This window comes from Saimiri boliviensis, chromosome 1 (assembly GCF_048565385.1).
Source record: "Saimiri boliviensis isolate mSaiBol1 chromosome 1, mSaiBol1.pri, whole genome shotgun sequence".
In the NCBI taxonomy this organism is placed as follows: domain Eukaryota; kingdom Metazoa; phylum Chordata; class Mammalia; order Primates; family Cebidae; genus Saimiri; species Saimiri boliviensis.
In genome coordinates, this window is record NC_133449.1 from 286,120,689 (window position 1) to 286,132,687 (window position 11,999).

Here is an 11,999-nt window from a genome sequence, read left to right on the forward strand (position 1 = left end):
AATATTTGGCAATTCTTGGTTAAGTGCTTTAGTTTTGAGATTCTCTCCACCCTGTCTATGGATGTGCTTGGGAACGGCTGCCAGCATTTGTTGTGAGAGCAGTAACTCCTATGTAATTTTTGCTTGGTTGTGCAAGTTCATTGTCTCTGAGGGAAATGCCTCAACCAACAGGAGATTGGAGTCGTTGGCCAAATTTGCATGCTTCTCATTCAGATACACAACTCAGGAGGTATTTTATACAGTTCTCTTGAAACATCAGTGAAATCAAATCCCCACTGCCTACAATGATGACCTGAACAATGTACCCTTTTGTCAAGTTTTCAGCCTTCCCTATTTCATTCTCCCTTCACTCTCACTCCTGATTCCCAGGATTACATTCCAAATAAATTACTTGCTCATAACTCCTTCTCTCAGGCTCTGCTATTGGGGAACTCTTAATCAGACAGCACTCTTTAAAATTGCAGGTATCTTACAGTTAACATTAATAAATAGTCCCATTCTATACTTTCTGGAGAATATTCTACTATTTTTTTTAACAGCTGTGCTTTTATTTTTTTCCTTACACAATGATGTGTTGCTGGGACCTAATGTTTTCACATAATAGTAGAAAACCAAAATTTGTCATCATCTCTTTAAAGAATTGACAATTTCATACAAAAAAAAAAACACCTTACATAAATTAAAAGGATGAATACATTTACAGGTTTAAATGCAAACTGCTTCTGACTCGAGGCAAGTAACAGCCCACAGTGTTCTGGCAGGAAAACATCAGCTAAGAAAGGAAACGGGGTCCTATGGCTTGCACTTTTCCAACCCTGGCAGACAGTTAGGACAGAAACTGCTGGTTCAGGAGCCCTTGCCAGACTCTAGAGAAATCCCAGAACACAAAGCCCTGACACATTAATGCCCTGCACAGATCAGAGACTGCTGGCCATGCAGACTCACCAAGCCACGGGCTTGTCTTCACAAGCATGTTCTTACCTCAGCCAGGAAGTGAGCAAGCTACATGTACTAAGGGTTTAAATCAAAATATGTACAGAGTATTAAACAAATACCAAGGGGAACAATTAACTTGATTACAAGGTCAAAATCAGCAACAAGTTCTGCAATCCAGTGCTGATATCAGATACGAGCTTCAAGGACAAATTTCTTTTCGAAGGTTTATTCCAGTTTTGTGAGGCTAGCATGAGGTGTATGCATTTGTCAGGGGCAAATTTACACTTCTGAATTAACCCATGCAGCAAAGGCTATGCATCCATTTTTTGCTCATTTAGAAGCATTTATGGTGGATGAGAGAGGGAACTCACTCCTGGTACTCTTGCTTGCTAATCCACATGTGCTGGAAGGTGGACAGTGAGGCCATGATGGAGCCACTGATCCATACCAGGTACTTGCACTCTGGGAGCGTGATGATCTTGATCTTCATGATGCTGGGTGCCAGGGCAATTATCTCCTTCTGCATACTGTGGGCAATACCCGCCTACATGGTGGTGCCACTAAACAGCATAATGTTGGCGTACTGGTCTTTGTAGATGTCCATATCACACTTCATGATGGAGTCGAAGGTGGTCTCCTGGATGCCACAAGATTCCATGCCCAGGAAGGAAGGCTGGAACAGCACCTCCAGACACTGGAACTGCTCATTGCTGATGGTGATGACCTGGCCATTGGGCAGCTTATAGCTCTCCAGGGAGGAGGAGGATGCAGCAGTGGCCATCTCCTACTCACAGTCCAGGGTGACTTAGCACAGCTTCTCCTTGATGCTGTGCATGATCTCCTGCTCAGCAGCGGTGGTGAAGTGGTGGCCGCCCTCGGTGAGGATCTTCATGTGGTAGTTGGTCAGGTCCCGGCCAGCCAGGTCCAGAGGCAGGATTGCATTGGGGACAGTGTAGTCCTTGTAGATGGGCACCATGTGGGTGACCCCATCTCCAGAGTCCATGACAATGCCAGTGGTGTGCCCAGAGGTGTAGAGAGACAGCATGGCTGGGGTGTTGAAGGTCTCAAACATGATCTGAGTCATCTTCTCTCTGCTGGCCTTGAGGTTCAGAACTTCAGCAGCATCGTGTGCTTCTCCGGGGCCATGCGCAGCTCATTGCAGAAGGTGTGCTGCCAGATCTTCTCCATGTCATCCCAGTTAGTGATGATGCCTTGCTGGATGGGGTACTTCAAGGTCAGGATGTTCTGCTTGCTCTGGGCTTTGTTGCCTACATAGGAGTCCTTCTGGCCCATGCCCACCATCACACCCTTGTGCCGGGGCCACCAGACAATGGAAAGGAACACTTTCAGGGGACATTGTCTCCAGCAAAGCCAACTTCACACATGCCAGAGCCATTGTCAATGAGGAGTGCGGCAATCTCTTCTTGCATTGAGACCAGCAGAAGAGCGCGGCTGCAGAGCAGCAGGGGGACATGGTCCGTGGGGTGGCAGCAGAGAGTAGTATTCTATTTTTTATCAATAGAGACAATGTAAGAGCCTGTTAAGAAGGAGGATCTCATTCTGCTTGGTTGTGCCAGTACCTTGTCTGGTGTGGAAGGTCTCTATCTTCTATGGGTATCCTCAGACATGTTGACATTGCTCAGAGTCTCTGGATCTAGTGCCCTACTAACTACTCTAGAACCCTTGTGTCTGTCATAATATTAGCTATAAGCTAAAGATGGGGGATGGGAGGGACAAGGGCTAGACTTCTTTTTTTAATTGCACTTTAGGTTCTGGGGTACATGTGCAGATCATGCAGGATTGTTGCATAGGTACATACATGACAAGGTGGTTTGCTGCCTTCCTCCCCCCATCACCTATATCTGGTATTTCTCCCCACATTATCCCTCCCCATCCTCCCCACCCCCTGCTGTCCCTCTCCTAGTTTCCCCCAACAGACCCCAGTGTGTGATGCTCCCCTCCCTGTGTCCATGTGTTCTCATAGTTCACCACCCACCTATGAGTAAGAACATGCGGTGTTTGATTTTCTGTTCTTGTGTCAGTTTGCTGAGAATGATGGTTTCCAGGTTCATCCATGTCCCTATGAAGGACATGGACTCATCGTTTTTTATGGCTGTGTAGTATTCCATGGTGTATATGTGCCACATTTTCTTTAGCCAGTCTATTGTTGAGGAACATTTGGATTGGTTCCAAGTCTTTGCTATTGAAATAGTGCCACAATGAACATGCATGTGCATGTGTCTTTATAATAGAACAATTTATTATTCTTTGGGTATATACCCAGTAATGGGGCTGCTGGGTCAAATGGAATTTCTGTTTCTAGGTTCTTGAGGAATCGCCGCACTGTCTTCCACAATAGTTGAACTAATTTACACTCCCACCAACAGTGTAAAAGTGATCCTATTTCTCTACATCTTCTCCAGCATCTGCTGTCTCCAGATTTTTTAGTGATTGGCATTCTAACTGGCATGAGATGATATCTCAATGTGGTTTTGATTTGCATTTCTCTAATGACCAGTGATGATGAGCATTTTTTCATATGTTTGTTGGCCCCATATATGTCTTCTTTTGTAACGTGTCTGTTCATATCCTTTGCCCACTTTTGAATGGACTTGTTTGTTTTTTTCCTGTAAATCTGTTTTAGTTCTTTGTAGATTCTGGACATTAGCCCTTTGTCAGATGGGTAGATTGCAAAATTTTTTTCCCATTTTGTTGGTTAGGGCTAGACTTCTTAGCTACTCCTGTGGTTTACCAAAATGATCACGCAGAAAATTGCCATCGTTTCCCTTCCTGCTCTTTGTCCCTCTTACCTCTGGGCTTAGAGCTTCTGTGGAAGGCCCCTGACCTTTAACGTATGATATTGGCTGTGGTGCCATCACACTTGTCTATCTCTGTTGATCAAAGATTCCTCCAAAATTTGATCCATCAATGAATTTTTTCCCCTAAATTTAGATTCAAGGGGGGTACATGTGCATGTTTTCTACAAGGGTATATGTGGTAATTGGCTTCTAGTGTACCCATTACCCAAATATTGAACATTTTATCCAATAGACAATCTTTCAATCCCCATCCTCCTCCCTCCCTCCACCTTTTGGTATTCCTAGTGTCTATTATTTCATTTTTATGTACATGTATACTCATTGTTTATTTCCCACATATGAGTGAGGACACACAGTATTTGATTTTCTGCTTCTGAACTAGTTCACTTAGGATAATGACTACCAGCTCCATCTACGTTGCAGCAAAACACTGATATCATTCTTTTTATGGCTGCATAAACAAAGGATCTCTTTTCTGTCATTCCTAAATTTGTATCCAAATGGCAAGCAGGCATGGGCAATCAATGTGCTATTTTGACCCAAGCTATTCCTTCTTAGCAGGATCTTACGCTGTTTCCATTGATAAAAAAGTATAATATTCTACGTGAAGCATTATCTGAGACTATATATCTGTATGATACTTGCAATTTTAGAGAGTAGTGTTTGATTTTTAGTTCCCCTATAGCAGAGCCTGAGAATAGGAGTTATGAACAGATAATTTATGTGCAGAGTAATCCCAGGAATCAGGAATGAGGGAGAGGGGAGAATGAAATAGGAAAAGTAAAAATGTGACAAATGGGTACATTATCTAGATTATTATTGTAGGCAGCTGAGGTTAAGTTTCACTGATATTTCGAGAGAATGTATAAAATAATTTCCAAGTTGCTTATCTGAATAAGAGAGGCACGCACAGTTGCCCAATGACTCCAGTCTCCTGTTGGTTGAGCGATTTCCCTCATGACTTTAACCCAACTCTTACATTTGTGTGCCAGCTAGCTGAGCAGGCTTCTGTGGTGTGTGAGAAGAAATGATACCTGCAAAGAAATGATGATGAGGCTTGTGGGTGAGAAAAAACATCCTGTGCATGCTTGAGGTGGGGCATCATCAGCATGATGTTATCCAGATTGAGATAAAACTATCCATCGCACCTGCCACTGAAATCATAATTCAGCCAAAGAGACTGATATCAGTCCTAGAGACACCTGAAAAAAGTACATGGTAATCTTAGCAAAGTGCTCTGTGCCAAATAAACTATAGAATACACCTAGAATGGTCATTGCCATTCCACAACTTCTCTAAGTCCTGTGCTGAATTTGATTGGGATCTAAATGTGACTCTCTAATAATGTACACTTGATACCATCTCAACCTCTGCAGCAAGAGTAGGGTTTGATATATCTCGAAACATATGAATATGATCTGAATCATACTAGAACTCTCTACATATGGCATTTCCCTCAGAAGCTATGATATGTAACTATATAGTGTTATTATTTATAAAAGAATGGTAAATATATGGCATGCATTCCCCACAGCCTTGCTTTCCAGGGAATAGAATGTCTAACCACTTGGTTAGGGTATACTTCACCCGTGGAGTCCAAGAAAAGACCTCAGAATGCTTCTCGACACTGCTCCAAGTTGGTGTTTGAGTTATAGCCTATTGTCAATTTAGTATAATATCACTTCTTATTTTATTATAATAATCAAGTTTACTCAACCCGAGTGCATCATCAAAAACTCCACAAGCACTAGAACGTCCAATAAATTGCCAAAATTCATATGTTGACAGCAGTGTTTGGTAATAAAACTAAGATGACCCTTACCATGCATTAGACCTGTTTACAGACCTTGGATGTCGCAACAAAACAAGGACTAATAATGCTAGTAAATCTTGTGTTTACACTAATGCCACAAATTCATAAGATTGAAATAGAGCTTGAGAGCCCAAATTGTAGTACAGACAATCCTGATTTTATACAGTTCATTGGACCTGTATCCTCACTTTGCACAGTTCTATGGTCACTGAGATTTAATCTTCATTAACAGCAAACCATGCAAAGAAAAGGCATAATTGTGATGTGCGTGCATTTCAGTTAACAGGGTTTTGGGCAGAGGAAGGACGTCCTGTGTATGATTTAATTTACAAACGGTCAGAGTTACAGCATAATAATCTGGCTCCATGTCTTCTATGCTTTCAGCTTCAATATCTTGCAGCGCGTGAAATTTAGGGTCAGATTTACTGACTGGTGCTGTACTCTGTAATAGGTCTGCCATCCATTTATTTAGGCATGGGTTCTCTTCAAATGGCTGGGGAGAGGACACACTCCACTATCTGCAAAAGCACTTGAATGATTTGTACCAACTGTTATTTTCATCTTTTTAAAAATAAGGTCCCATTTTTATTGCCAGAATATCTTGGTTCAAAGTATTAGCAATAACAGGGAAAATAAAAGCATGCCTTCAACAGCAGTCCAGTATAGGAGCAGCAGCTCTTTTGGTCTAGCAGCATCCTAAAGTGCACAGCATTCGAGCAGCAAATCTTAAACAAAAACAGAATGAACATCACTCAGTGATCTTTAATGACATTAATTTAATATTTCTGTAGTTAATGGTAGGTATATTTTATGACAGAAACTTCAGTTTAAAAAACTTTAAGCTTTGCAAATAAGCTTGGAGACTTGTGGAGTTAGAACAAAAGGAGCAGTTATTTTTGAGTATGTTTATCAAAGTGTTGCTATTGAGTTTCAGTTGCTGCTCCTATCTATTGTCTGTGGCATTGCTAATTGCCATTTTCACTTGCCAGTACCATTCCCTCAGCTTTCAAAAATGTTCAGTCCCCCAAATATGATGCCTACAAGTACAACTCATTCTGTTGTAAATATAAAAGTATCAGTGATTTTAGAACTGGAAGGATCCATTTAAAAAATCAACTAGTCCAGTTTTCTCATTTAAAATACGAGGTAACTGATAACCCAAGATTTGAAATGGTGTGGCAGTGTTTCACAACTTTAGAAGTAAAATCTGTCTTTCAAATCTTTTCTTCTGGAGTGTAACATTAGAATAACATCGCCAGCATATAGATAATTCCTGGGAGAAAACATGGAAAATTAAAAGACTTGCTTTCACAGGCAGATTTCTGGGTAATTTCCTCTATCTTTATTTCTTTTATTGATATTACAATATGTTGTTACAATGAATAAAAATTTCAGGAAAAATAAAATAGAAGCAAATTGCAAACAATTAGATTTACCAGTTTGCCATGAAAAATAACATATTTAACATATGTTTCTCCAGATAAAGCAGCCTGGAGGAAAAACACATTTGAAGGAACAGCAACAAAGAGGTATTTTTCTGACTCAGGCCTTGCCCGCAGGATTGCGAGAAATTTAACCTCCTTTAAATTCTTCCCAGCTAGTTCAGAAAGTCATTTTCTGGGGCTGTTCATGCAAGTACACATTCCTATTCCTTAGCTTCCATCATAAGCCTATCCATTCTTACTCTCTGTGCTCTGCCATTTCTCCTCTGGGTCAAATACTGAAACACCCCGGACCTTCTATCACGAGAGAAATTTGAGAATCAGAAAGCACTGATGGAGATAGCACCATGCATCCTGGATGGCTGTGTCCTGCTTATTCTCTGCTAATGTGGGCACCCCTTAGCAAAGGGTCACGGCAAGGAGTTACTTGCTCTGTAGCAGAGTACACCTTTGTGATATTTACCTGAGGGATAAAGTCCCAAGTCCCGGTGGTGGGAAGATCTTGCCCCATGTAAATCAGTTAGAGCATGCTTTCAGAGGAACACAGACTTAAGGTGGGGTAGATTTGCTTGTAAGCCGTTTGGAGGCCAGCTGACCTTATTCCCTGTTGTCAGTGAGATCAAAATGGACACAAAGCATTCATCTTTCCCTCCGCTTGAGGGACAAGAGCCCACATTTGATTCTTTTGGAGCCATAGGCTCAGGAAAGCAATGCGCCGCCACCTGAAGAAAGAGAGTTTGCAAATCCTGGGGAAGGCCGTCAAGTCGTTTTGCAGACAGGTCTAATGGGGTTTTTGAGGGACCTGTGGGGTCACCAGACTGAGAGAGACCTTGAGTTTGGAGTGGAAATGGAGAAAGATGAGAGGAATGGAAGAGACAGAGGACATTGAGAGTGAGAGGGTACTCCCCTGAAGCACTCCCTGAAGATTTACACTGAGATGTTTCCTCTCCTAGCTAGGATATAACTTGGTGAGGTTCCTAGTTCTTGTCTTCTCATCTGGCACTACTTCTGGTGGCCTTCCTGGCTCTTCAATAAAATAGCAGCTTCATCTTCATCTGACTCATGTGTGTCTGTGCTGCAGAAAATGGCAGTTTTCCATAGTTGGGAAGCACTCAACACCTACTTCCTGATTGCCCAAGTAGTCGAAAGAGGCCCCTCTCTTGTGCTCAGTGGAAGAAGGAGGTAACTTGACTCTTTGACTCCTTCACAACACAGCTTCCCTGGCCTTTGCCCCACACCAGTCCCAGAGAGAAGGTCACGCTGTGCTACTCCAGGAGGGCCATTCAGATCAGATGCCACATGGAAGGTGTCCCCTTTCAGCATGAAATGTGGATTCATTTGTATTGCTCTGTGGAGAGTACTATCAACTTAGTGGTTTAAAACATTGTAAATGTGTTATCTTACAGTTCTGGAGGTCCGACACCTGAAATCATTTTCACAGGGCTGAGATGAAGGTGTCAGAAAGCTCACCTTCCCTCTCAAGTCTCTAGGGGAGAATTCATTTCCCTGCTTGCTTATAGCTTCTCAGGCTGCCTGCATTCCCTGCTCCCATCATCTTCACAGCCGGAAGCCTAGCATCCTCCTTTCTCTCTGACCTCTGCTTCCATCCTTACACCTTCTCATTCTGACCCTGATCCTCCTGCCTTCTTCCTATAAGGACCATTGTGATTCTATTGGATTCATCTAGATAATCTAGGATAATCTCTCCCTCTGCATTAGGTCATTCTTGTGTTGCTATAAAGAAATACCCCAGACTGGGTAATTTATAGAGAAAAATGGTTTTTTAAAACATTTTTTTGAGGCTGAGTTTCACTCTTGTCACCCGGCAGGAGTGCAGGGGCATGATCTCAGCTCACTGTAATCTCTGCTTCCCTGGTTCATCTAAGTCTCCTGCCTCAGCCTCCCAAGTAGCTGGGATTACAGGTGCCCACCACCAGGCCCAGCTAATTTTTGTATTTTTAATAGAGACAGGATTTCACCATGTTGGCCAGGTTGGTCTCGAACTCCTGGCCTCAGGCCATCTGCCTACCTCAGCCTCCCAAAGTGCTGGGATTACAGGTATGAGCCATCACACTTTGCCAGTACAGCTGTTTAACTAACTGGCTTAGCATTTTGCAGACTGTATAAGCATGATGTCAGTATCTGTTTGGCTTCTGTGGAAGCCTTGGGGACTTTTAACTGGAAGCAGAAGCAGGAGCATCACATGAGGAAAGCGGGAGCAAAGGAGACAGTTGGGGGCTATGGGGAGTCAGGGAGGTACCACATACTTTTAAACAACCAGATCTCCAGAGAACTCACTATTGCCAGGACAGTGCCAAGCCATGAAGGATCCATGCCCATCACCCAAAGCCCTCCCACCAGGCCCCACCTCTAATACTGGGGCTTACAGTTTAACATGAGATTTGACGGGGACATACATTCAAATGATATCAGCCAGCAACTAAACATCCTTTGTTTAATCACTTTCACAAAACCTCTCTTACCATTCAAGGTGACACATTGACAGGTTTGGGGTTTTTGTATGTGGACGTCCTAGGGGGACCATTATTCAGTCTACCATAAACTGCAGGTACATGTGGAGGTCCCAGGCAGGGATCCCTTCTTCTGTGTGAGTCTTAATTTATAAAGCTAACTGAGTATTAGCAAGGAGAGGTCAATGCCATAAAGAGAAAGCTTGATACTGTTTGCAGTTTCACTAGAAAAGCAAGGGGTGGCGTCCTCAAGGGCCATGGGAGAGGCATCAGTGTTGGTCAGGAGGCAGAAGCAGGAGGGAGGCGGCGATCCTGAACCACAGCCTTTGCTGGGGTGTCCCTGGGAAAGGCAAGGCACAGTAAAGTAAATTGTTTAGGGTTGGCTAGTTTGGATAATTCCAGCAGGTGTTAGGCTAGAAGAGTGGTTTCTGGTTGTCTGGTACGTGGCCCTGGATGATTAAGACAGAAGAATATGGCTTCCTGCAATATACAGAATGGAGAAGGGAAAGCTCTAGACTGGTAAGTTTGCATATTTAAAGCTTTTGCATATTAAAGCTCTGCACTGGTGAGTTTGCATATTTAAAACTCACTTTTCTGGCTGAGTTCTTTGCTATTCCTAAGAATTGGCTAGCCCCAGGCAGGCCAGTCTGTCCGCAGACAAAAAGATTTTTTAAAATATGAAAACATCATAATATACAAAAAATACAAAAATCTGATTAATATACCCCTCCACCCATGTTGGGACAAATTGAAGGTCAGACTCTGCCCTTGGGCCAGTATGATTCCATTTCTCACATATTGGACTCCTAGGTCCATCATCCTAGTGTTCTCGCCTGCTGAACTGAGGGTCGTGTTCTGTGCCGATATTTTTTCCACTATCATAATGTGGATCCCAGAAACATATACCTCCCACTGTTCCCAGAGAAGTCTGAGTAGTGTAGTCAAAATCTCTCCCTCCCTTCTGTCACTAATCAATTGTATGATGCATCTCACAACTCCTTCACTTTATCTTTCCTTAGGATGATTTCTTTACCTGGAGGCTCTTTCCTGTGTAAGCCCTTGAGCTAAGATCCTAATGCCATCATGATTCAAGAGAAAATTGCTGAGGCTGATAACATAAACCTGTGGATATAAACTTTTTCAGTAAGTAACTAACAACTTTGGATGAGGGGTGAGATTAAATAAACCCTAATTGATATCAATTACAGTAAATTATTTATCTTAATGTTGCAATTTGGAAAAATTATGTTTGGCATTATGTAAATGTAAACTTTTTCAATAATATAAAACATTTATTCTACTACAATTTTTATTACATTAAGAAAAAAAGAAAGCAGATTTGTCAAGACAAGATCAGCATGAATAGTGATATTACTACTAATAAATACTAATAAGATCCTCCCGTGAATAATGAATGTTGTGCTCTATTCTCACAGCCAGGTTGGCTCAGGAACAAACTGGGAGGCTGAGGGAGAGCCACATCTATCCTGATTCATTTTCTAACTCCTACTCATTCAAGCTTAAGATGGAGTGGCCGAATAGACATTATCTCTTATTGTTATTTTAAACATCATATAATATAAAAATCATCATGAAGATAAATAGTTGGTACATTAATTTCAAACCTAGACTCCCAGTAGAGTTTATTTTTTGCCAACCCTTTACACACACACACACACACACACACACACACACACACGCAGAGAGAGAGAGAGAGAGAGAGAGAGAGAGAGAGAGAGAAAGAGAGAAAGAGAGAGACAGAATCATTTCCGTTTCATTACAGGGCTAAGGAGAACCCTGGTCTTGCAGAGAGAATACACGTAATAGAGATTGCAGACACACCAAAGATTTAGAGTAGATTGAAACAGAAGGCTGCAGCTCAATTGTCAGTTTAAAAATAAGAGATTAGAAAATATCTCTGATAATTAAGAAAAGGACCTCTCCATGAAGACTATGCTTTGCAGGAAAAAAATGTAATCAGAAAACAAACAAACAAAAATTACAACAAACAGAAGACAATGAAAATGATACCAGACCTATTATTCTTTGATCTTTCATTTGAGAAAACTCAAGATGATATTGGCAACCACAATACAGGTGGAACATCCAAACCTGGAAACTGTTTGTGTGCTGCCATGATGCCACAAGTGGAGACTCCCACATGTGATCTCTTGTAATGGGTCAAAGTCAAAACACAGTTAAAACTTTGTATCTTGCTCAGAGATTTTGTCACCACCAGGCCTGCCTTCCAAGAGCTCCTGAAAGAAGCACTAAACATAGAAAGGAACAACCAGTACCAGCCACTCCAAAAATGTACCAAATGGTAAAGAGCATTGACACAATGATGAGACTGCATCAACTAACGGGCAAAACAACCAGCTAGCATTAAAATGGCAGGATCAAATTCACAAATAACAATACTAACCTTAAATGTAAATGGACTAAATGCCCTAATCAAAAGACACAGACTGATAAATTGGATAAAAAGTCAAAAACCATTGGTGTGCTGTAACCAGGA

The 11,999-nt window shown here is 41.9% G+C and overlaps 1 pseudogene; it reads right to left on the minus strand.

Moving 5' to 3' along the window:
* Positions 1–1,270: 1,270 nt before the first annotated feature.
* On the minus strand, positions 1,271–2,381 carry LOC101035591 (actin, cytoplasmic 2-like; annotated as a pseudogene).
* Positions 2,382–11,999: the final 9,618 nt, after the last annotated feature.